This window comes from Rana temporaria, chromosome 10 (genome assembly GCF_905171775.1).
Source record: "Rana temporaria chromosome 10, aRanTem1.1, whole genome shotgun sequence".
NCBI classification, from domain to species: Eukaryota; Metazoa; Chordata; class Amphibia; order Anura; family Ranidae; genus Rana; species Rana temporaria.
Genome location: NC_053498.1, coordinates 32,718,725 through 32,745,388, shown reverse-complemented (window position 1 = coordinate 32,745,388; position 26,664 = coordinate 32,718,725).

The following is a 26,664-nucleotide window of genomic DNA, read 5'->3' as shown; positions in this document are numbered from 1 at the left end:
GTACACTTACTACTTTACATTGTAGTAAAGTGTAATTTCTTCCGTGTTGTCACATGAAAAGATATTATAAAATATTTACAAAAATCTGAAGGGTGTACTCACTTTTGAATACAAAGCGACCCGCTTTGGTGAAATATCAGCAGGGGGAATCTGGGCAGCATGGAATGTTCAGGGTGTGTCCAGGCACACCCCCTGTGCACGCCTATGGTGGCATGACAGCATTACAAATCCTTTGGCTGATATGGCAATTCTAATATGCATATTTCAACAGTGTGCTTGTATTCAGCTTTAAGGGACAGTAATAGTGAGAAATCAAGTGTAAGTAATGCCATTATTGTAAAGCTTTAACACCCCACCCTACAACTTGTGTGTGACTTTTTTTAAACTAGTACTTCCATAGGCATGTGTACAGGGTGTGCCAGGTGTGCCCAGGCACACCCTAATCTAGGGTGACCAGATATCCCCAGTTTCAGGGGACAGTCCCCTGATTGAGGACACTGTCCCCGGACCAAGTATGTCCCTGGTTTTGTGCCCAGATTGGATTTATTAGGGGGCAGGGGCAATTTCAAAGACAGTCAGTGCAGAATTAAAATAAAAAAAATGTAATATCACACCCCCGCTCCGTCGTGCCTACTAGCATAGGGGGTGTATTTTTCCCATTATCTGTGCCCCTTTCTGAAGATCTTGTGCTGGTCGAAGCAGAGGGAATATTTCTTCAGTTTCGGGTGCCTATTCACCTCCACTCGCATGTTCTTCTGCCTTGGCTCAAGTCCCGGCCAGCCACCTGCTTATCTCATTGCCTTCCCTGGTGGAGGGATCTTCCTCCGCACCCCCATCCAGTAGTAGCCGGGGCCCGAAGAGTAAGACTTGAGAGGCTGTGAGGTGGGCGGCGACGGGCAGAGAGTCGCTGATTTCCGCCATTACTAGTAAAGAAAAAATATGGCCCCGGATTTCATTTTAAAAATCTGGTCACCTTAGCCTAATCCCCCTGTGCAGAACCTGACCTGGCTCCCCCTCCTTCCCCCCCCCCCCCCACATCACTACCGGCTTTCCCCCTCTCCCACCGGTTGTTGCTGTGGATGTTTTAGGATGAGTGGGGGAAGGGGCCAGTAAATATGCCATTTACATTGTGAGTGATCGGTAGAGTGTGTTTGAGCTTTGGGGTGCACACCCTAATGCCAAAGGCTGCGCACACCTATGAGTACTTTATTGTGGTGCACATTGGTCTAGTGGTTCTCTACCACTTCTTATGATCTTGTAACATAAATTATTGCAAAACAACATCAGTATACAGAAACTGGGCTAATCCAGTGACTCATATCCTCAAAGACTGAGTTGCTTGTAGGATTCAAAGGAAACTTTTTTTGCATGGAGTGGGTTGAATTTTCAGTTAAGGTGTTTGTAGCTGCTTGGGTGGCAGAGGGAAACATGTCCATGCTGAGTTTTAGACAAACTTGTATAAGCTTCAAGAAAAGTAAGGCGAGAGACTGGGATTTGGGCCAGATCTAGCATAAGGCACAGTAGCATTGTGCCTAGGGGCTGCAGAGGCTGTGAACCGTTTTTTCCCCCCTGAAGAGCACATATGTTGGGATTGTTCTTTATTATTTCAAAGGGAGTTGAATTCAGAAAAATAGAAATATCATGTAAAAATTATTTGAGGTAAAAAAACTTTAAAAAAACTAAGAACTGTAAAACCTAAAATGTAAAATATTTCCATAGTTGGCTACTGTCCTGGATTTCCCAACTCATTCCTGCCTTCCAAGGATTTACCCCAGCTTTGCTGCTTCCAGGGTTATTCCATTCTGTCTCTTCCTCTCTACAAGGGGGGTTGGTCATTTTGTTGATGGTGAATGTGTGCGGAGTTGTATAATCCCCATTCCCCTTGAATACCAAGCCTTTTCTGTTAAAATTAAAATTAGTAATTTTTGCTGGAAAATTATTTATAACCGCCAAACATGATAAATATATATATATTTATATATATAAATATATATAATTTAGCAGAGACCCTAGGGAATAAAATGGTGATCGTTACAATTTATTTCAGGCACACAGTATTTGTGCAGCGGTTTTTCAAATGCAATTTTCATTTTTAAATCCCTAATGTAAACATCCCTTGTAATATAAAAAAGGATGACAGGTCCTCGTTAAGGAGAGAACTGTGGTCAAAAAGACCCCACATCTCTTTTTTACCTATAAAAGCAAAAGATTAAAAAGAAATTGTCTACTTATGGAAGTGACATGATGAAGTTGTTCCAGTCCTCCAAGGCCACAGAAGCAATCAGAGATGATCTGAGAAACATCTGCAAGCGGCAGGGAGGGGACGACGACGTGCTCCCCTGCCACTTCTGAAAGCGATCCAGCAGCTTATGAGACACTCAGACTGCTTTCATGAGAAAGCCAACAGTCTGTTGAAGAAAATATTGAGGTTATGGCTGATAACTTCAACCATAACCCTGGTAAAGCATTTGCAAACCACAGAATATATATATAACTAATTAATTATGTCTTCCATGAGAGATTTAGAATTTTCTACATTATTTTAACCTTTGCTGTATCTAAATGTCACTGCTCTTTTGATGGTGACCATGTGTGTCAAAAGACCACTTGAAATTAGTTTGGTCCAGATGTTTGATAGAAGTCGATTTTTTAATCAAAGGGACATGTTAGAAAGCTCTGCATCGATCAGTGTATTTTGGCTGGTGGGATTCCACCATCTGTCTTGTTTGTGTGGAAGAAACAATCTATTTGTTTTTTTTTGTTCAGCCTGCTGGCTGCTTTAAATCAATCCTTCTATTTACGCAAGCAGGGCAAAGTATAAGGATCACCTAACTCCTCTCTCCACAGCAGCATGTAAGAGGGGCTTCGTTTTTGGCTAGATTTGGCACCAAAAGTCCCTACCCCCACTCTAGCCCTAGCCCTGCTAGAACACTGTCCCTCCTGCTGAGGCCAAACACTGCTCCTTGCCATTGTCCTCTACACAACCTTCCCAGCCATGGACCTTTGTATCCCCAAGGAAGGAATGTCCACACAAGAAGTAGTTTTGCTGCACATTACTGGTGGTATTCAGTAAACAGCATTACAGTCACATCACAAGGACATATATTCTGAAGTCACATTTAGTGGATGGTCCCTAGTAGTCAAACGTGAAAGCATGTGCAGCACCTCAGCAGGCATCTCCCTTAAGCTGACCATACATTATAACATTTTCTTATTCAATTTCCTCCTTAGATTTACCTTCAATGCATACAAATTGAAAGTGTTTAGGTTTGACCTAATTTTGTTAAATTTAAAAGCTAACTGTACAACAAAATTGTATAATGTATTGCCTTACTGTCTTTCCTCTTCCCAGGGTTATTAGCACTCACAGGACTGTGCTCCCAGAAGTTACCTCCTTGCTAGATACATTTCTCCTGGGAAAACACCAGGGAAGTAACCTCACACGGGGATCTCCAACCTGGCCTAAAGGGCCTTTTGAAATCCCTCCTAGCACTCAACTCCATAAGGTACAGAAAGACTACTGTCGGCTCCTCCTCAGTACAGATCCACTCCATACGGCTTCCTGCCCTGTCCAGAGCCTACATCCTCATAGGTGTGGAGATTTTAGGACCCATGCCCCAGGACTCACTGTGCACCTCCCTACCTGGCTTATACCAAGGCACTGAGTCACCCATGATATCACTGAAGGAGGGCTCTACCTAAAAGGGGTCTATTAACCGAAGACCTTACTTACTGTAACAAGACACTATTCTGGTACGGAGCCACCTACTGGCTAAAGAGCTACCTGCACCTGTCTAAAAGCATGTTCTCAATTCTGCTCAGAAACAACGTGCTTACCCAGGGCTAAGGATTCCTTCCCCAACCTCATGTGATAGCACTGAGCCAGTCACAAGGCACCCAATACTGTAACATTGAAGAGGGGTGGGATTTACATGCTCATTCATACCCAGAAATGCCAAATATTTCACTTTGCTCCCAGATTCCCCTCTGGGTAAAAGAAACAGTCACTTTAATGTGATACTTATTTTTTTTTAAAAGCATGTACAATGTTAAAGTAGTATTTTTAAATCTAGTACAGTAAATAGATCATTAATGATGTAGCATACTGTAGTCATTCAAGCCAGTACTTCCAGATAAATGATGAAAAGAACTGTAACTCAGTGGCAGAGTAGCTCAGAATTTTTTATTTGTTTGCCATTTGTGTACAGCGTCTGAAAGATCTATTTAAACATATGTGATCCATTCACAACTACACTATATTGGAAAAAGTATTGTGACATCTGTCTTTACACGCAGATAAATTTTAATGGCATCCCAATCTTAATCCGTAGGGTTCAATATAGAGTTGGTTCACCCTTTACAGCTATACCAGCTTCAGCTCTTCTGGGAAGGCTGTCCACAAGGTTTAGGAGTGTCTATGGGAATGTTTTACAATCCTTCCAGAAGCACATTTGTGAGGTCAGGCACTGATGTGGAGGAGAAGCTGTTATAGCTGCAAGGGATAGGTCAACTCAATAATGAACCCTACGGACTAAGACTGGGATGCCATTAAAGTTCATGCTGCGTGTAAAGGGAGGCATCCCAATACTTTTGACAAAATAGTCAATGTATGCAAAGTAACCACATCTGTGCAGGAGATATTTAAGACTAATGTTAGTAGCCACCTTAGGCAAAAGGATGAAGTGAAATGACAGTTTGAAATTTTCTTGTATAGGTTGAAAGAACAGGAAATTATATATGTGTCAGAAAACATAAATTCCTTCCTCGTGGCTAACCCAAGGCATAAGCCTACTATGAGCTTTGGAGCCTGAACATCAAGGTACCCTTATTTGAGCATGTGAAAAATCATTTGTATTGCCATATGCTTTTTAATAGATGTTTATAAGGTACTTCATCACATATGTTACCTTTCCTCCAATGGACAAACAGAGAGAGGGCGCACCAGCCTTACTGAATTGTCTTTATATACCATTTATTGATGAAATTAGAGCAAGTAATATACTCACAAGACAACATGTGTACAAGCTCATCAAAATACAGTAAATCCAAGAACAGATCTCCTTTGGCTCTGAGGAAGAGGGGATGTCCCTTGAAAGGTGTCAACCTTCCAGACCTGCGTGGCTCCTTCTTGTGAGGAGAATTATATACAGGAGTTCTGGCATTCAGTTCCTGGATTTTTTTTTGATGAGCTTGTACACACATTGTCTTGTGAGTATATTACTTTCTCTGATTTTATTATTAACTGGTATATAAGGATAATGTACTAGGTTGATGCTCTCTGTCTATTGTTTGTCTACTATTCCAGCATATCCGGACTACCCTAGTCTTAGGACGGCAGCAAGGTGTGGTGCTTACATTTGGATCAAGAATGGAACAGAAGCAGTGAAAGTCACTAGTGTCTGAGTACCACACTCAAGCGCAGGAGGTTATTTTTTACTGTTGATAACATTTCCTCCAATAATGGCATAACCATATTTTACCATGACACACATATAGATTTCACACAAAGCCAATATTATATATACATCAAGATGTAGTGAAAGCCTGTTAACAGAGGACAACGAATCTGCGAATTATAGGTTAGGTTGGCTCTGCGAAAGGGTCATTTGTCATAGAACAGAATTGTGAGAGGAAACAAAGAAAATAAGAGAATGCAAAAAAAAATCAAAGGTAGAGAGGGGGAGCAAGATAAAGACAGGTAAAAGAGTGAAGGAAAGATGGGAGTAGGAAAGGAGAGGGGTGAAGGAAAGGTGCGGGAGGGAAACGAGAAGGGATGAAGGGGAAAAGTACGGGGTGGCATAGTGTCACTAAACAGAAGCTCCAAAATACTTCATATGGTATGCAGTGTGTAGCGCTACCCCCGAAGGAGCCGCTGATTTGTTGTTGGGATCGGCGTACTGAGTTGCCTTAGTGTTGTCTAAGGGTGCAGTTGGAGAACAGAGTAGTGAGCGAATGTCCAGACAATGAAAAGGTTTTCCAATGCTTTATTTCCAGGCCAACACGGCCAACATCAACGTCAAATAGGAAGAAAAGGTGGATGAAGCAGAAGGGAGAACTTTGCAGTATCAGGCCTGCTCTCAGTAGTATAAAATTGCAGTTCGTCGCCACTCTAGCCAGAGTGGGTGAAGTGCCCCCGGACAGACTCCTGCCACGAGCCTGACAGCTGAAGTGTCACTTTAGATTGCTGGGAGGAACAGGTCTCTGCCACAGACCTGGCTGTAGGGCCTCTGCCACAGGCCTATTACTTTGGAAGAACTAAATGGACGAATTGAGCGAATCCTCCCAGTAGATGAAAGCTTAGGTCACCGGATGACAGCAAAGCGTACCTGTCAGCATTCCGGTCACCAGATCCCCGATGGTTCATTCAAGCTCTGTTGGACAACCTGCTTCCAGGTTCTCCTCAAGCCGAGCCCCCAATCGAACGGCTCCTACCCTGGGATCTTGTCAGTAAAGCGGGGGACCCAGCAAGTCACTGGGGCCCCTCTCAGCAATATAGAACTCCGCGTAGCATTTGACCCCGGCCTGGAAGGCCATCACCGGGGTCCGTTGGATGCGCGAACCCTAAAGGTGGATGCCGAACCTGGAACCCACGGGAAGAACCAATAAAGATGGCGTCTGCCACAGATATACCCCCTCCCCAGCATGCTCCGCGAGGGAAAACTCCTCTAATTGGCTGCTGGGGAAAAGTGGCTCTGCCAGAACCCCTCTAGCGCCACCTGTCGCCCAGGGGTGGAAACAACACCCCTGGAGCGCAGGCTGACCTACAGGACATTTCTGGAATGACAGCAGCCCAAATTTGACAAATTGTGAATGGGAGCAAAAATAACTCTCCCATTCCCCACTAACTTTAGCGTAGTGCCCATACTGAAAGTAAGGGGGCGCTACAAGTGTTTGGTTGACGTCTGGAGACATGTAATGCACTATCTGGATAACTTTTCCCCAAATCTGTATAAATCAATTGGCAGACACCTATCCAGTAACATCTAATTTTAGGGCAGTCCCACCAAACATGGAACACATTCCCCGAAACAGTGGGGAGAAGCCCCAAGAACAAATTTAACCATCCTTTGGGGCACCATATAAAGCATATTAACAGCTTAAATTTGGCTTCCATCGATTTAATGGAGCAATGTGTACCACATGTTTGATATGTAAGTGAAAAGAAAATGAACATATACATGAGCACACGCTTTGTATTTAAGCCATCTTACTTTTTGGAACATGATGCATTTGTCAGCTAGTACTTGCAGTCAACCTGAGATAGACTGAGATCTAGAAGTGTTCTGTTCAACTTGCTGGTAGAAAGTTATGTTTGCTTGGTAACTACTGACCTGATGGGTTTGTTTAAACTAAAGGCAAATAGACTGTGCACTGCTAGTGCAGTTTGACCCAACTCTTTAATAAATGGGGTAAAGCTACAGACAACTAGGTCAACATCACAAGTAACTCATGGAACGGTTATCAACTGATTCTTTGACGCTAGACTTTGAGCTTAAATCGTGTGTTAGCAATACTTCATATATCAGCTGACCTGGTAGAGGGCAGAGGTGAAACTAACAATGGAGTTGATAAATATTGTGTTTATTGATAAGTCTCGGTTCTATTCATTGCCTGACTGAAGGCAGTGGGGGTTATTTACGAAAGGCAAATCCACTTTGCACTACAAGTGCAAAGTGCACTTGAAATTGCATTGACAGTGCACTTGGAAGTGCAGTCACTGTAAATCTGAGGGGTAGATCTGAAATGAGGGGAAGCTCTGCTGATTTTATCATCCAATCATGTGCAAGCTAAAATGCTGTTTTTTATTTTCCTTGCATGTCCCCCTTGGATCTACAGCGACTGCCCTTCCAAGTGCACTTTCAGTGCAATTGCAAGTGCAGTTTGCACTTGTAGTGCAAAGTGGATTTAGAAAATGACCCCCAATGTGTCTAGGGAAAAACAGGAGAAAAATCTGACTTATCAGTTATTTCAAAAGTCCATACATTAATCAGTTATTTCAAAAGTCCATACATTAATCAAATACTTTTGGAAAGCAATTAGAAAGGTCATGAACCGACACCAGATGCCTAAGGGCCCATTAATTATGTTGTTTCATGCCACGCATATGTCTATTGAGAGGCATAAAAAATCCATAATTCCCCAAATATAGGCAAAAGCTTTATTCCGGCTGCTTGGAAGACAGGTAGAACTTGTTCCTTATAGGAGTGGTTTGTTTGGGTTTAATGAGATTATAGAAAATATCGTCATAGAAAGGTAGATCTATGTGACGAAAGATCAGTATGAGATTTTGCATTTGGTCTCTTTTCATAGATGCCTATAGAATGCCTTAATTCTGGATAGCTAATAGAATAATACAGGATCCATATACTTTGTCAGTCTAAGTGCAGTGGGGTGGGGACATGGTGATGGAGGTACATGTTTGCTCGTTACTTGTATAAGGGTGAGCAGTAATGAATTATGTACAAAATAATATGGCGAGGTTGTGCCATGATGCATACTAATATGGCATGGCACTACCAATGACAATCTTTGCTGTGATTTAATGCTAAAGTGATGTGGACAGCAACATTTTTGTAATAGTCAGATATAACCAAATGTGTCATTGCATCCCATCCATATTTCAATTGGTATTGATAAACTGTGCCCTGACTGGCCATCATGCATGCAATACACCGTTGACTGATTGTAGCCATGAGTAATATGACAGCCAGACAGTATGTAAATAGAATAATAAATCTCTACATCAACAGAGTGATGAACACATTTGAAAACAACATCTCCTAATGAGATAAGGTTTGAATATAGAGTGCTGACATTAGTAGGCAAGCTTTGGCCACAACGGACTGTCCCAATCAGTCACCTGAATTGTTCTTAGTAGGAGTGAACTGATATCTTTCCGATTCTGTTGCTAAGAATATAAATGTATGTATTTTAAACTGACAGGCTTTGCAGAAATGTGAACTGATGCGTGTCCAAGTTCTTTTTATGGAAACAGAATCATTTAGGTCAAAGGCTTATACCTGCTTATTTGCTGCGGGCAACACCTCCATTCACGAGGCCCAGTATGTGGATCCAATCTATATAAATTCATTGCTGCTTCTCTCTGTGAAAGAAGCATTGGTTGCTAATTTTCCCTCTGCTGACCTTCTCTGTTGCTATGGAAATCATTCAGTTTTGGCCCCGAGAAACATGGCAAACAGGTCCAGATTTTTGGGCATAGGCTGGGACCCTGGGAAAGGTGATAACATTTTTAAAGGGAAATCAATAGACAAAAAGACAAGAAGTGTGATAATACTATATAAATGCTTGGCCACATCCAAATCCACATTGCATCTTTGTATTTGTCATTTCACAAACCTAACAACATTGTGTAAGTAAAGCAGTCTTACACAGTTGTACAGGCTCCTCTCCTGTACTGATATTTCTCTGATTTCACTGCACACTGTGAGCTTCTCATAGGAGCAGATACACTATATTAAGAACAGACACACATATACATGTAGCACTACCCCCCGAAGGAGCTGCTGGTTTGATTTGGGTGGCACATTACCTCTGTATCTCCGCCGTCTACGGTAGTTGATGAGAGCTGTAATAAAGTCAATGTCCACACTGTAGGTATTTTTTCTTGTGCTTTATTACCCAACGGGGTAAAAAATGGTATTAGTAATAGTAGGTAAGATGATAGAAGTGGTAGGTAATGGATTCAGGGACATAACAGGGTTTTGGAAGCAGTCCTGCTTCCAACGACAACTTGCTTCGCCACTCTAGCCAGAGTGGGTATAGTGCATCTGGATAGGCCGTTCTCACCGGTCTAGCAGCCAGAGTGTCACTCGGAACTTTAGCAAAGTCTCTGCCACAGACCTTCCCAAAGAGTGGAGACGTTCTCGGTCCAAAATCCTTCTTAACACTGGATTAAGTACCCGGATCTCCCTTGAACAGCTTGTTTAGTTTTCAAGTACTGATAGGCGACCCTCGTCCAGCCTCTCAGAAACGATATGTCTTTTGATGAAACAATAGGCCTCTCTCGAGATACCAGCCTCGTTTTGGTATTTGCCAGACAGGTTCTCCATCTATCGACTTCCTCCCTCGGGACAGACTGCATCGGACAACTCTGCCGCCACAGACCCAGTCAGCACATTGAGCCTACAGGGTCGATTATTTGCTCCGGACAAACGTGGTCCCGGAGCCAGGAACACTGAATCACACACCCCGGCCAGGAGGGCCACACATGGGGTGGTGGGACGTCTGCCCAGGCGGATGGTGGCGAAGAGGGCCCCCGAACCAATGGCATATGCCCCCTAAATACCCCTCCCCAGCATGCACAGCGAGGCGATCAACCCTCCTGATTGGCTGCCGAGGAGAAGTATCCACACTATCCTGACTCCACTGCTGCCATCTGTCGGTCCGGGGGTGTGAGGCTCCCCAGACAATGACAGCGGACACACAGTACAGCCAAAGCTGGTACAGAGGCCCTAAAATTTTGTCAAATAAAGACGATCACAGGCAACTAACTCTCTGATCACCCTCTAAATTTACAGCAGCACCTGCTATGAAAGTAGCCAGGCGCTACATACAGTACCTCCCAAATTTCTGATATGAGAATAACAGACACTTTTTAGTATAAGGTACAGTATGTAGGAAAAGGACATACACCTGCAATGCTCCAGGTTCTGTGGACAATGATTAATTGGTACTCAAATAATGATTGGCTAAACCCACAAGTTGTTTTTTGCCACAATTTTTTCTTACCAGCATTGTAAACTGACAAATGTAATAATCAAGTGGTTGAATATATGGTTTGCTGCGGCTTAACACTTCCAGTAACAAAATAAATAATTTCTTTAGAGAGGTCTATACATCAATCCTAAAAGAGGGACAAATGAGGAGGGATTTGGTTCCAAAAAAGGGACAGTCTCTCCAAATCAGACAATTGGGAGCCATGCATACAGTATAAGCTGGTTAAACTTGGCTTGGCAGTAGGCGAGGACACACTGTCTTTTCCAGGGACAATATCAGGGACATTTAATTTTTTTTTTACCAGTCCTTATTCTTTTTTTTTTTTAACAAGAGAGACCAGTCCTTATTCTTAATAGTCACAAGCACTGTATGTTTAGGTCAGAAATAGTCTGCTTTAAAATTTTCTGCCATTGAAATATATTTCTGTGCAGTCAGAACTTGGTTCCATTAGAAATGAGTGAACCTAGCAAAGTTCAGTGTCAGTGCTACTTATGTATCTTGATTCAGCACCTGCTCTGCATGCACATGTCTGTGTCCAGCCTCCTGACCCAGTACAGCTCTCAGCTCGCTCCCCCAGCAAGCTAACTGTTGAGCCCCTGTATGCCTCCCTGCTACCCAGGTGTAGGCAGGTGCAGTCTACTTTCTCCGCTGCAGGTGGCAATCAACTTCTGCGGCAGGGTAGAGGAAGACAGAAGTAACATAGTTCCTCTATGGTTTCCAGGGTCAATGGGGAAGCGATCTGATTAAATGCTGCTGCCCCATTTGACTCTAGCAGCCACCTTGGGTCAGGCAGAGCCTATTTAAAGACCTGACTCCCAGGCTTGGTGTGCATTTTGCGTGAGGGTAGTGTAGGCACAAGTCACCAGTCTGACAGGGACAGTAATTAGCAGCAGGGAGAGGTTCCAGAGGAGTAGGGAAAGCATAGGGGCACACAAACCTTCTGGAGACCTCCCCATTCCCCATTTAGGCTAGAACTGGACAAGTCATATTCCACCCCTCAAGGCAGATGCTGTCAGCACATATGAGACCTGATCTGCTACACATTGCTGATACTGCTGTGAGTGTTCCCAGTTGGGTGCCTTCCCACCAGGTTTGTTGTGCATTACTAGATTCCGCATTAATCCGAGTTCTATTCTCTGCAACCGCGTGTGTGTTTACTGCTGATGCACCACACTACACTTCCCCACACCGGCTTGTAACCTCCATGGATTCCTGTGTACTGACTTCTGGCTAGTCCCTGGCTGTCCATGTTGCTGCCCATCCTGACCTCTGGGTCTTTCCTGGTTATCAAATGTCTAACTCATTAGCAAGGGTGTTCATAAAATATACCACAATTTAACACTTTTTATGTTCACCTGATGTCAAAACTGACATACAGTATGATGTATCAAAATCTATACCAAACATTATTATTCAAAAAACTTATACAAATAGGCTGTGTCCTAGTTTATTTCCACTGTGATAAACACACCCTAGAAATCACAAACCCATTAAAAACCATCTATGCTTTTTACTAAACATAATACATAATATGTTTGCATTAAAGAACGTTTGAAGGACTGTGGATGCACAGACCAGGGGTCTCAAACTGGCGGCCCTCCAGCTGTTGCAAAACTACAAGTCCCATGAGGCATTGCAAGGCAGTTACAAGCATGACTCGCTCAAGTAGAGGCATGATGGGACTTGTAGTTCTGCAACAGCTGGAGGGCCACCAGTTTGAGACCCTTGTTCTAGACCTTACATGTGCAAGGGGTATTACAAGGCAAATACCTAGTACAGGTGTGGCTGTCGTACACCTATTATTTATGGACTCTACCAAGCCACACAAATATCAGTCTACTTTTCTGCTTCACATCACATCTGATGCCCAAGGAGTATTACCTGGCAGACACCCAGCACAGGTGTGGCCGCTATACTCCATTCATTCTCTTTTCTTAATCTAGGAGGATCTACATCACATTGTAGATGTCATCTTATATATGCTAACCTGCAAGTTTGGATGGATCACTAATGTTTACATGGATTATCTTCACTTGAAATCAACACTGCAGTGTGTGACATATAGGAGGATAGAACAGTTTGTCCCCATTTCTAGAGAGAGACACACATGTTAATTTATGCTCTGCAATTTTCATCTGGACGTGCTTTACTTTTTGTGGAGTTTTGAGAATTTGTATGAAGCATCTGCTATTAGTATTTGTACTTTATATCAGTACTGTCTGTATCCTGTTTGAATATGAATAGAGCTCACCTAATATTTACTGGTATTTTTTTTATCAGGGGGATCTGAACTATAATTTTTTTCATAAAATTTTGCTAAGATTTTGATACATCATATGTTGTTGTGACATCAGGTGAACATAAAATGTTTGTGGCAGCTTTCCAATACAGGTTAGGCCCCGTACACACGACCGAGTTTCTCGGCAGAATTCAGCCAGAAATTCGATGGGAGACGTATTCTGCCGAGAAACCCGGTCGTCTGTACCCTTTCGGCCGAGGAAACCGACGAGGATCTCGTCGGGCCAAATAGAGAACATGTTCTCTATTTCCTCGTTAGTCAATGAGGAAACTTGGCTCGCCGAGATCCTCGGCGGCTTCACAAGGAACTCAACTAGCAAAACGATGTGTTTTGCCTGTCGAGTTTCTCGGACGTGTGTACGGGGCCTGAGCCAAATAGTTGTCTTTCCTGGTTTCCATGTCTGCTGCACACACTGACCTCTGCCTTGTTCTTCACCTTCTGGGTTCTCAGACAGCCATGTCCTCTGAGGAGGGGGGTTGTGACCTAGAGTCACAGAGTCAGCATCCAGTGTGCTCCAACATGGTTCCTACTCTGCAGATTCAGCTCCCAGGTCACAAACCTGTTCCACGGTGCTGTGCGCTACCATGAACTGGCTGTTGGCCTACACTGCTTGGGTAAGCCAACCCTATCTATTTGCGTTCTATCGCATTTGGTTCAACTGAAGGTTCGGTGAACCAAATGGGAAGTCTGAATGCTGAATATAGCTCCGAACCCTATAGAGGTCCACGGAAGCCCTTTTCAAGGCTGCTTTGCAAAAATAAAAAGGGTATGGATAGCTAGGCAGTGCCGTGGGGTACATGCAGAAATAATATAAATAACATGCAGGGACTTATAATGTGGCTTACCTGGGAGATGCCTTAAAGCTCCATGTGAAGTTACAAAACAGTATGAGTTAACCCTTTAAAAGGGTTTATTAATTCCACATGTATTCCCGTGGTGTACGATAAAGAAATTTTTTAATAACAGCTTACCTGTTAAATCCTTTTTTTGGAGTACAACACGGGACACAAAGTCCAAGTCCTTACATAGTGGGTTGTATAGTTCACCAAAATGTGATAGGACACTGGCACAACCAATGAAGACAGGCTCCCCTCTATATAACCCCTCCCCTAAGGGAAGTACTCCAGTTTTGTAGCAAAGCAATATGTACTCTAGAAGAGGGGCGGGACCTCTGTGTCCCGTGGTGTACTCCAAAAAAAGGATTTTACAGGTAAACTGTTATTAAAATTTTCTTTATCGTACACCACGGGACACAGAGTCCAAGTCCTTACATAGTGGGACGTCCCAGAGCAGTGATCAATATGAGGGGAGGGAGACACAGATCAAGCAAACCGCCATGGACAAGAGACTCTATATCGCTGCTTGCAGTACACTACGTCCAAAGGCAGTACCCTCATGTCTTCTGACATCTATTTGGTAGAATTTGGTAAATGTATGGACTGGGGACCAAGGTGCAGCTTTACAGATCTGAGCCATTGAAGCCTGATGGTGCACTGCCCATGAAGTACTTATCGCCCTGGTCAAGTGCGCCTTAACAGGAAAAGGAGGAACTTAAACCATAGGTTTGAACAATCACTTGTCAAATCCACTTAGAAATGGTCGATCTTGATGCTGCCTGGCCCTTTTTGGGACCGTCTGGCAGGATAAACAAAACATCCATTTTACGTATCTGGGCAGTGGCTTGCAGGTAAACCTTTATTGCTCGCACAACATCTAGAGAGTGCAATGATTTTTCCCCCGCTGACTGCGGTTCCGGAAAAAATGAAGGCAAAACAATATCTTGATTTAAATAGAACGGCGAAACCACTTTAGGAAGAAAGGTAGGTTGGGGCCGTAATACCATCTTATCCTTGTGACAAACTAAATACGGCTCTTTAGAGGAAAGAGCTGCTAGTTCACATACTCTCCTAGCAGAGGAGATAGCCACCAAAAAAAACAACTTCCGACTCGGGAGTATCAATGGGATACGACGAATAGGTTCAAAGGGCTGTTTCTGTAGGCCCGATAAAACCAGATTCAAATCCCCTGGGCATAAAGGAGGTTTGATTGGCGGATTTACCTGCAACACCCCCTGAATAAATGCCCTGACTAGGGAATGAGATGCCAAAGGTCTCTGAAAAAAGATAGATAGAGCCGAAATTTGACCCTTAATAGTACTGAGGGCTCACTTCACCGAACCTTGTGATAACAGGTCTTGGCGAAGTGGAAGAACCCAAGGTTTCCCCACTGCCATCCTTACAATCTGGGTGTACCAGGCCCTTCTGGGCCAATTCAGGGCCACCAAGATGACTGGTATTCCTTCTTCTTTGATCTCGCACAAAAGTCTCTGTAAGAGAGGTTCCCGGAGGGAATGCATAGACCAGGGAGAACTGACCCCAGGGAATCGTAAGTGCATCTGTTCCATAAGATAAAGGATGTGTCGTCCGATACAAAATTCTCTAATTTCCTGTTGAACCTGGAAGCGAATAGGTCTATGTCCGGGGTCCCTCATTTCTGCCATATGTCCTGAAAGATGTCTGGGTGGAGAGACCATTCCCCCGGTGACAATTGTTGATGACTCAGATAATCCGCTTGCCAATTTTTCACTCCTGGGATAAAGATCGCAGAAATGCAAGGAACATGAGTTTCTGCCCATGTTAGAATCTTGCTCACTTCTCTGTGAGCATTTCGACTTCAGGTGCTCCCCTGGTGATTGATGTATGCTACAGCAGTAGCATTGTCGGATTGAATCCGAACCAGGTGACCCTGTAACCTGTGTGACCAGGTTAAGAGGGCTAGGTATACTGCCTGCATTTCCAAGATGTTGATAGGGAGGCCCTTCTCGGACCTGGACCAAGTTCCTTGGGCTGAGGCTTTTTCTAGAATTGCCCCCCCAGCCCAACAGGCTGGCATCAGTAGACACCACTTTCAAAACGACTGGAAGAAAGGATCTCCCTGCTCGTAAATTCTTGGTGTTCAACCACCAACTGAGACTTTGGCGCACCTCTGAAGATAGTTGCATTGGCCAATCTAGGGCCTGGATCTTTCTGTTCCAGGCAGTCAATATGCTGTTCTGAAGGAGCCTCGAATGAAACTGCATACGGGATGGCCTCGAAGGAGGCCACCATTTTCCCCAACAATTTCATGCAAAGCCGAATTGATGGTTTTCTCTTTGCTTTGACTATGCGGATCAGATCCTTCAAGGATTTTATTTTTGATTCTGGAAGGAATACCTTGTTTTGGGTCGTGTCTAGGACCATGCCCAAATATTCTATCCTCCTCTGAGGGTGTATAGAGGATTTCTGGAAGTTTATGATCCAACCTAGAGACTCTAGGTATTTTATTGTGCTGAGTACACAGTGGTTTAACTGACTCACTGACTGTTCTACCAGAAGAAGATCCTCTAGATAAGCCATCACCGTTATGCCCTGCATCCTTAGATTTGCTAGAAGCGGAACCAGAACTTTTGTAAATACACGAGGTGCCGTGGCTAAGCCGAAGGGCAGAAACTGATAGTGTTGGTGTTCCACAGCAAACCTTAGGAATTTCTGACGTCCCTATTTGGTTTCAGAACCACAAAGAGGTTTGAGTAGAACCCCATGCCTTGTTCCCTTAGAGGAACTTCTTTGATTACTCCTTGGGATAACAAGTGATCCACCGCTTGGAAGAGGGATCTTCTTTTTAATGGATCTCTGGAGACATTTGAGTTTAGGAAGCGGGAAGGTGGAATCTCCCGGTATTCTATTTTGTATCCTAGAGATACTGTGGAATTTACCCACCTGTCCAGGATCTCTGCTCGCCAAGCTGTTGAAAACTGCCGAAGCCATCCCCCCACTCGGCCTAGCGGGGGCACCCCTTCATAAGGGAGCTTTAGGATTCTGTTTACTAGTCTTCTGGACCCACAGCTTTTTGCAAACCTGGGTCTGATTCTGGGTCTTAGGCTTTGTGGTTGACTGAAAATGCTGTCGCCACTGCCTGGGACCAGAGAAAGGGACCTCTTGAAACACGGGCGTTTCTTCTTTTTCTCTGGTAAAAGTGTAGTTTTACCACTTGAAATTTTTTGGATGTATTTATCCAGATCATCCCCAAAAAGTCGTTCCCCATGAAAGGGGAAACCAGCTAACAGTTTTTTACATGGAGCTTCAGCAGACCAATGTTTTAACCAAAGAATTCTGAGCATATGCACTAATTGGAGTGCCAGGCTTTATGCCTGCTGAATAGAATCTCTCATGGCATCAACCGTAAAACATAAGGCCTTTGGCAGGTTCTCCCAAAGTTTGAGGTGGTCTGGAGGGAGACCCTTGAGCCCTTCTTTTACTTGTTCCTTTAGGACTTGACACATACCAACAGCAGGTTGGGTTACTGCACCAGTTAACATAATAGTAGATTTTAGTAAGGATTCCAATTTCTTTTCAGAAAAATCCTTAAAAACTTGAGCATTGTCCACAGGGCAGGTTAGGTTCTTGTTTACGCAGGAAATGGCTGCATCTACCGTCGGTAGCTTCCATTTATTAAATGTTCCCCCCCATTGGATAGAGGACATCAAATCTCCTGGGGGGGGGGGGGAGAAAAACTTTTATTTGGATGTTGTCAATCAGTATAAATGAGATTCTCCAGTAAAGGATGCATTGGGAAGAAGCCCGCAGTTTGTGGGGACTTTAAAGGGGTTGTAAAGGAAAAAAAATGTCTTCATAATAAGCATCCTTTACCTGCAGACATTCCTCTTTTCACTTCCTCATTGTTAGTTTTTGCTCAGAAGTTCTATTTCTTCTCTGTTCTGTTCACTTCCTGCTTGTCTGATTTTTACTCACCACCGTGAAGGGAGGCTTTACTGCGGTGGTCATTGATGTGCTCGCCCCCTCCTGGGAACTACATCTGTGCGGCAGGACGCTCTCTACATGTTAGAGATTTCAAGGAGGTGTGAATTACTGGGCGTGCCGCAGTTCATACTGGGAAATGTAGTTCTTACATGAACGAGCGCTGCAAACCAGGAAGTGAATGAGAGAACAGAAACCAGAACGCCGGAGGTGATATAGATGAAGGAATTTAATAGGTATGTAGCGCCCCCTTGCTTTCAGCATGGGCGCTACGCTTTAATTTAGTGGGGAACGGGAGAGTTACCTTGCTCCCATTCAATGTTTGTCTAAATTTGATGATCTCTGTCATTCTGGAAGTTCCACTGGGTCAGACTGTGGTCAGGGAGTGCAGTGCCACCCCTGGCCGGCAGCTGGCGCTAGAGGGGTTCTTGCAGAACAGATCTTCTCCTAGCAGCCAATTAGAGGATGTTTTCCCTCGCGGGGCATGCTGGGGTAGGGTATATCTGTGAGAGAGGTCATGTGTCGAAAACTTTCCGCGGGGTCCCCGTTCCAGGTGCGGTACCCACCTTCAGAGTATGCGCATCCATGGACCCCGCCGGCGTGGCCCACCTGGCCAGAGCTGAACTTTGCAGCGAACCTCTTCCTGATGAGAAAAGGGACCCCAGTGCTCCACTGGGTTCCAAAGGCCTACTGAAAGGATCCTAGTTTGGGATCGGGTTTCCGGAACACTGACAGGTATGCTTGCTGTCATCCGGGGACCATTTGCAAAAGAAGTCTACTGGGAGGATTCTCTGTCCTTATTTACTTAAGTCCTCTATAAAAATTGGCCCGTGGCAGGGGCCCTAGCGACAGGTCTGTGTGAGAGACCTGTTCCTCCCAGTATTATTCAGAGTGACGCTCCGGCTGCCAGGCCTATCATAGGGGTCTGTCCGGGGGCACTTTACCCACTCCGAGCAGAGTGGCGTGGTGTATACATTTGGTTTAATGCAGAGCAGTGTATTGCTCAGTTCTATATCCAGGCCTGATACCGCATGGTTCTATTTCTTCCTTCATCAACCTTGACCTTCCTAATGTATGTTGATGTTGGCCGTGTTTGGCCTGGACAGAAAAGCACTGAAAACTCTTTATTGGATGTCTGGACCTCCACTCACTGTTGCTATTCTCACAGTCAGGGTAACTTAGTAGGCGGGTCCCAAAATCATTTAGCGGCTCCTCCGGGGGTAGCGCTACAGGTATTTACTCGTTTTTTAACAGAATCATTACACTATTCTGTCTGTCTACCTTGCAGACATTAATTTTAGGCAAACTTTTTTTTTCCTTTACAACTCCTTTAAAGAACCCAGGGAGGAAACAGGTAAATCTGTTACTTCCACCAATGGCAATTTGAATGTGGACCGTACGGCTTCTGCATAGCATTGTACCTACATCTTTTGAAAATGGGAAGCAGAAAAAGGCTCCTCTGATCCACCTGAATCATCCGACAGCCCCTCATCCTTATACTCCAGAAGCTCCACATGGCCCTCATCCTCATCAGACCTATCTAAAGAGGGATCTAAAATAATGGAAGGGACCTGCTTCGCTTTTTAATAGTTTTTATAGATTTAGCGATTAGTGTTTCTTCTATTCTCCCTTCCAGATTATTAATGGCTACTAACAAAGTGTCTTCCGTGACATATGCAGGGGCCGGCACTACAGGAGATTCTGCTCTGCCTGACAAAGGTAATGGCTCATCCTGTATAGGTGCTACAGATTCCTCAGGAAAGGATGGTTTTTGGCCAGAGCGGCTAGAGCTCCTCGTTTTAGGCGAAGTGTCTTTTTTTGTCTTTTTTAGTCCCTGAGCTGCCCCTCCGGGAAGACATAATCCTAAGCTACAAGCAGAGGAGAAAAAAAACGTGCATACACTACTGTGTTTAATACAGCAACTACCAAATCAGGCCACTATCACACAGTCTGATGCTGAGTAGGTGCCTCTATGCCTGTAACCCACCACCTTTGATACACTCACATGCCCCCCAGGCTGCTGTGTCCCCTCCTAAGGCGTCCCCAGGCATCGGTGGGTGATTTAAACCCTACCGCCTTGCGCAGTCGTAGTGCAGCGGCATGCGCGCGACCTGCGTGCCATCATGCGCGCCGCCGTGACCGTGTTACTTTCGGGTCACTGGCCAAATGTTAACAGTTTGAAAATTTGCAGAACTGCCAACTAGCTGGGTGTGAAAAAAAATTATATTTGATCTCAACTCAAAGTTCATCCCTCCACCTACCTGACCTACTATGTGCATTAATATCTTTCTCGAACAAACCAGCACAAATTATAACATTACCAAAACTGTAGCTACCAACGTTTTTATACTGGCAGGTCATGCAGACTCACCCAAGGCATGAAGTCTAAACGATAGCCTTGTCTTAACCAGAGCACTCCACAAGAAGTGACCATAGTATACCCCAGGCTACTTTTCTGCAAGCTGATACCACAGCCCTCAGTATTGCGCCACCAATTGCTGGAACAGGATGCCTTTTCTGTGGAGACAGTGATGTGTTTTATCGAGGTGAAGGTAGGCAACAAGTAGATGAAGTACACACCAAAGTTAAGGCAGGCAAGAGACTGTTCATGTTGAGGCAGAAGTCAAGACAGGCAGTGGGCAAGAGAATGGTTGAAGTTCAGGAAAAAGTTGAGACAGGCAGCAGACAAGAAAGCAACATAAATGGGTAGAATCAACAGGGATAGGAGACAAGAACAAGGTCAAGCAATCTGGTTCAGCAACAGCAAGAACAACCAGAAACTTGGAGCACAAGGTAGATGGTGAGAAGACACCGCACTGGTCACCATAAAGGGAAGACGTTTAAATACCCTCCACTACAACAGAATGGGAAAGAATAGGAAGCTTTTCAAGAAAATTGGAGCTATCAAGGGAAAGGTTTGTGCAAAGATGGGCAATGATAAGACAAAAATGGCAAGGGCCTGACAGAAGCAGAAGAGGTAAAGAAGAGATGGCAAAAATACACAGAAGAACTATACAAGAAAGATCTGAATGTCCCATATAACCCTGGTGATGCAGTCATTGACCTTGAACTGCATATCCTGGAGAGTGAAGTCAAGTGGGCCTTAGAAAGCATTGCTAATAACAAAGTTAGTAGAAATGATGGTATCCCGGCTGAATTATTTAAAATCCTAAAAGATGATGCTGTTAAAGTATTGCACTCAATATACCAACAAATTTGGAAAACAACAATGGCCACGGGACTGGAAGAGGTCAGTTTACATTTCGTTACCAAAGAAGGGCAGCACCGAAGAATGGTCAAACTATCATACGATCGCACTCATCTCACACGTTAACAAAGTTATGCTGAAAATTCTACAAGCTAGGCTTCAACAGCATGTGATCCGAGAGCTACCACAAGTACAAGCTGGATTTCAAAGAGGTGGAGGAAGTAGAGATCAAATTGCCCTGGGCTGGCATCCCCGCAACTGATTATGGCCCGATTGCTCCGAGCATATGGGACACTGATATTTGCTGGATGAACAGACTCTATTGGGGGTATTAATTGGCAAGCGCTGTATCCTTTATACTTACCCTCTGTTTTCTGGGCCCGTTGGCCTTTTTGATTGGTTATGCTGGGTTGGCAGGATTGTACTCGCCTGCCCGGCGCAATGTTTCTTCCTTCTATCAAGATGAGTCATTATGATGCTTTTGGTGCCACTGTTTAATTTTCTTTGCTTGCATTACTCATGTATTACAGTATTCAGCCTTGACGTACTTGGGGACCTCCATCCCGGCGGATCTTAAACAAGTATACAAGCTCAATTTCAAACCTTTGCTAGCTAGAGCTCGGATCCTCCTGGATGGTTGGCAAAAGGGCCTTTATTTGTGGTTTGGGAGGTGTAACATTATTAAAATGAATATTTTACCGAAATTTCTATACCTGTTTCAGACACTCCCTATCGCTATACCCAAACAGTATTTCAAACAGATTCAAGCCATATTTAGTAGATTTATATGGGCAAATAAACGCCCAAGAGTTAAGGAATCTATACTGTCACTACCTAAACGAGAGGGGGGTTTGGCGGCCCCAGATATATACAGATATTATCAGGCGGTGCTATTGAGTCGTCTGGTTGATTGGAGCAGACATGGTGGAGAGAAAATATGGCCGGGGTTAGAACAAGCCCAGTACAGCGGTTTACTCCAAAAAGAGCGGTATGGTGCTACAGGGAACTACCGAAGGGATGTGAAGAGACATCCTTTGATAGGCCCCACACTCCGGATAGGATATGGGTTATTTGCGAAAGGAAAATTTCAACATTAGAGTCACCTCTCTTCCCCATTTTGGGGAACCCACAGTTTGGACCCGGTCTAACGAAGGGGCCTTTTAGTAGACTGATAAAACAGGGGTTGTTCCAAGCCTCTCATTTCGTGAAGGAGGGAGTTTGGCCTACGATTCAGGAGATGATAATACAGACTTATCAATTGGACTTCTGGAGGGCAATGCAATTGCGACATTTCCTGGATACTTTGGACGTACCAAGTAGGTGTGAGCGAAAGCTAACTAAATTTGAGGGGTATTGTAATGGGAGTGGAACACTCCAAAATACCCTTTTCTAGAATTATGGAACTACTTAATACACCTGCAGAGGACTTTAGACTGCCTTTCTTTAGCAGGTGGGAGGCGGAGTTAGGTAGGTCTTTTACGGAAGAACAAAAGAGTAAAATATTACGTAATATATTTGAATCCTCAGTCAGTGTAAGGGTGCAAGAGATGAATTTTAAGATCCTTTCGCACCTCTGCGGTTCTAAGTAGATGTTATCCAGAGATATTAGATAGATGTTGGCGGTGTGGGAGAATGGGAGGGACATTAATACACATCTTCTTGAAGTGTCCCAGAATACAGAATTTTTGGAAGGAAGTGCGGAATATTACACAAAGGTTTAGTGAGGGGGAGTTACCAGGGGATTGGACGTTCTACCTGTTACAGAAGTCGGATATCACGGTTAAACGGTATAGCAAGTCGGTAATCTGTCATCTTTTAAATGCAGCAAGAGCATGTATCCCAGTAATGTGGAAGCAGACTCAGCCCCCGTCAGTAGGTATGTGGCTTAAAAGAGTAGAAGATCTGAATAGGATGGAGGATTTGGTCTGGACGTCCCAGCAGAAACGTGGGCGGACTGGAATCAATTCAAATACTCAAAGGAGGGGAAAACACTTATAGATGTAAATCTGTAAATTAATAAACCTTCAAGCGGGTAGGCTCGGGAGAGAGTGGTGGTCCGGAAAAATTCCCTCCTGCCGAGAAGGGGACAAGAGGATGCCCCGACGGCGGGTGAATTGGATGCCCCTAAGGGATATAGGGGTAATCTAAAGACAACAAATTATAATAGTATGAGTAGGAGTGGACTAATGACGTTTGATAATAGGTAGATTCTTTTTTTTTCTTTTGCTGTCAGGAGATGGTATATTATATATAGAATAAAGAAGAGGTCATATGATGCAGGAAATGTATAAGTTGAACATTGACATATACCTGTAATGTAATGTAAAGGTGGATTTCCTCTGCTGTGATTTGTTTGTTTGAAAATCAAATAAAGTATTAAAATGGAAAATACCTATTGTTTATTCAATATGATCGGCAATGTGAAAATCTGTATTTTCTTTTGTTGGCACAATAAATTATTTTTCTGATTAAAAAAAAAAAAAAAGAGATCAAATTGCCAATATTCGCCGGATCATGGATAAAGCAACGGCGTTCCAGAAGAATATCTACTTCTGCTTTATTGGACTACAGTAAAGCCTTTGATTATATGGATCACAACAAGATGTGGCAAATATTGAGAGAAATGGGAATACCAGACCACCTGTCTTCTGAAAAACCTGTATGTAAGGTTCAAAATTGAGAAAGGAGTGGGGAAAGGATGTACTGTATATTTTCACCCTACTTATTTAACTTATATGCAGAGTACAATCACGTGAAATGCCACGATTAATAAGTCACAAGCCAGAATTAAGATCACAGGGAGAAATATCAAAAACCTGAGATATGCAGACAATACCACACCATACCTCCCAACTTTCTGAGATGGGAATGAGGGACACCTATCAGCAAAAGTATGCAGGCATAGGACACACCCCTTGTCATGCCCCCTTAAAGGAGAATTGTACAAAAAAATAAGATTGGTTAAACCCACAAGTGCTTTTTTTACCACTACTATTTCTTTATATTGGCTTTTGGAATTTACAAATGCAGCAATTTAGAAATCAGATGAAAGGTTTAGCACTGGGAAACACTGTTTGATAGATAAAAAGTGCATTTTATATACATCTGTATAGATCAGACCAAAATGAGGGACAAATGAGGAGAATGAGGGACAGAGGGACATTGCTCCAAATCAGGGACAGTCCCTCGAATATAAGGGACAGTTGGGAGGTATGACCACACTAATGGCATAAAGTAAAGAAGAACTAAAGAGTCTCTTAATAAAAGGTGAATAAGGAGAGCGCAAAAGTGGGCATGAAATTGAACATTAAGAAAACTAAGAACATGGCAACCGGTCCCATCACTCCTTGCCAAATAGGAGAAGAAATGGAGACAGTGACAGATTTTATCTTCCTAAGCTCCAAGATCACGGCAGACGGTGACTGTAGCCATAAAATAAAGAAATGCTTGTTTCTTGGGAGGAAAGCAATGGCAAACCTAGACAACATTATAAAAAGCAGAATCATCACCCTACTGACAAAATGCGGTATAGTCAAAGCTATAGTATTCCCAGTAGTAACCCATGGCTGTGAAAGTTGGACCATAAGGAATGCTGAACGCCAAATGAAATTTGGCTTTTGAACTATGGTGTTGGAAATAACTCCCTTGGACGGCAAGGAGATCAAACCAGTCAATCTTGAAGGGAATCAAAATTCACTGGAAGGACAGATCCTGAAGCTGAAACACAAATACTTTGGCCACCTAATGCGAAGAGAGGACTCATTGGAAAAGACCCTGATGCTGGGGAACATGGAAGGAAAAAGGAGAAGAGGACAGAAAACAAGATGGATAGATAACACCATCGAAACAATGAACGTGAAGTTAAGCAAGCTCCGGGAGGCAGTAGAAGACAGAAAAGCCTGGCACGCTATGGTCCATGAGGTCACAAAGAGTCAGACATGACTAAACGACTGAACATCAACAACCCGAAAAGTACACCCAGCATCAATCACTTGTAAATGCACAAAAACCCACATGCACTGATGCATTCTAACACATGCTCATGTGCATCCACACTGCATGCATGACCAGCTATAGTCAAAAGACTAAGAGCTAGGTGCATCTGTGCAACATGTTGCAGATTGACAGGATAGGCTATGCCCCTGGCTGTACAGACATGGATTGTGCAGGTACTGTAACATTAGTGAGAGGTATGGGAGAATACAGAAATCGCCAATCCCACAAGTGTTAATTTCCCAATGGACTTCAAGGGGGCCAGTTCTCAGCAATGAGTGAAAGCTGAGCAGCAGGGTTTTTGCTTGGGTTAAAATATATTATATAGTGATAGCGTCACTTTAAGTATTCGATAACTAAATATACATGTGGACCAAGTTGGCGGTTTTTATATCTGCCTGCCGGTATGTACTTATTTAATATTAAAAGCCATACATTGAAAACTTAAGATATACATATAATGCAAAACTGCTGTGCTCAGTATAGTGTGCATTTCCCTTTCCCTCAAGGGAGATAAAAGGCTGCTTTCAATAACACGCTTTTCTTTTTTTAATGAGGACCTCTGGTAAAATTCTGAGTGCATTTTTTATGTGTAACCTATAATATGTTCAATTACTAATGCAAATACCTCCGAACATGTAATGCTTTGTAACGTTCATAATAGAAGCAGACCTCGAGGCAAACTCAAGGCCTCAAGGTCGAAACAGTTTAGCAAGGCTTTTTATTTTATGTCTGAGACTGGGTCCTTTGAGCCTGTGGAGCAGCGCTACGCATTTAACACAACCTTGAAATTCTTCAATTCATCATTATGTACTACTGTCAAGAATGTTGATTTATGCCACTGTGACACGTGGCTTATATTTTCTATAGTTTAGCAACTGTTGTAAAAAAAATGTCAGATAATGGAGCATATGTTATATCTACATTTAACCCAGTTGTCCATTTCGTGTAAAACACCAAAAGATGTTGGAATGTTGCCGATGAGAACCAGTGACACTGGCTCAATTTTTCCCCTGCTGTAGCAAATTGGATCATGCTTCGCTGGGGTTTTTTCACCTTCCTCTGGATCAACTGTGGGTGAAGGATTGTGTATATGGGATTGTATTTTTTATTGAACTAGATGGACTGGTGTCTTTTTTCAACCTATAACTATAATATGATTGGATATTCACCAGGAATCAGTGATTTAATCAAGATTTGAAATGCTTATTTTAACTATGCATATGCTTGTCAGTATCATAAACCAGCAACACCACTGAGAGACCAAGCAGCTATTTTGTTTCACTAAACAGTATTAATAAAAATGTAATGACAGTTCATTACCCACTTCAATACCGGGCACTTTTACCCACTTCCTACCCAGGCTAATTTTCAACACTGTACCGTATGATTTTTTTAATATATTTTTTAAAACAGATAGAGCTTTATTTTAGTGGTATTAAATCACCACTGGGGTTTTAGTTTTTGCTAAATAAATAAAAAAAGACTCCAAATTTTGATAACAAAAAAATGTTTTTCTTAGTTTCTTAATTTTTTTTTTTTTGCAAATAAGTATTTTTTCCTTCACTGATGCTCACTGATGAGGCTGCATTAATAGGTACTGATGAGGCTGCACTATTGGAGCTGCACTC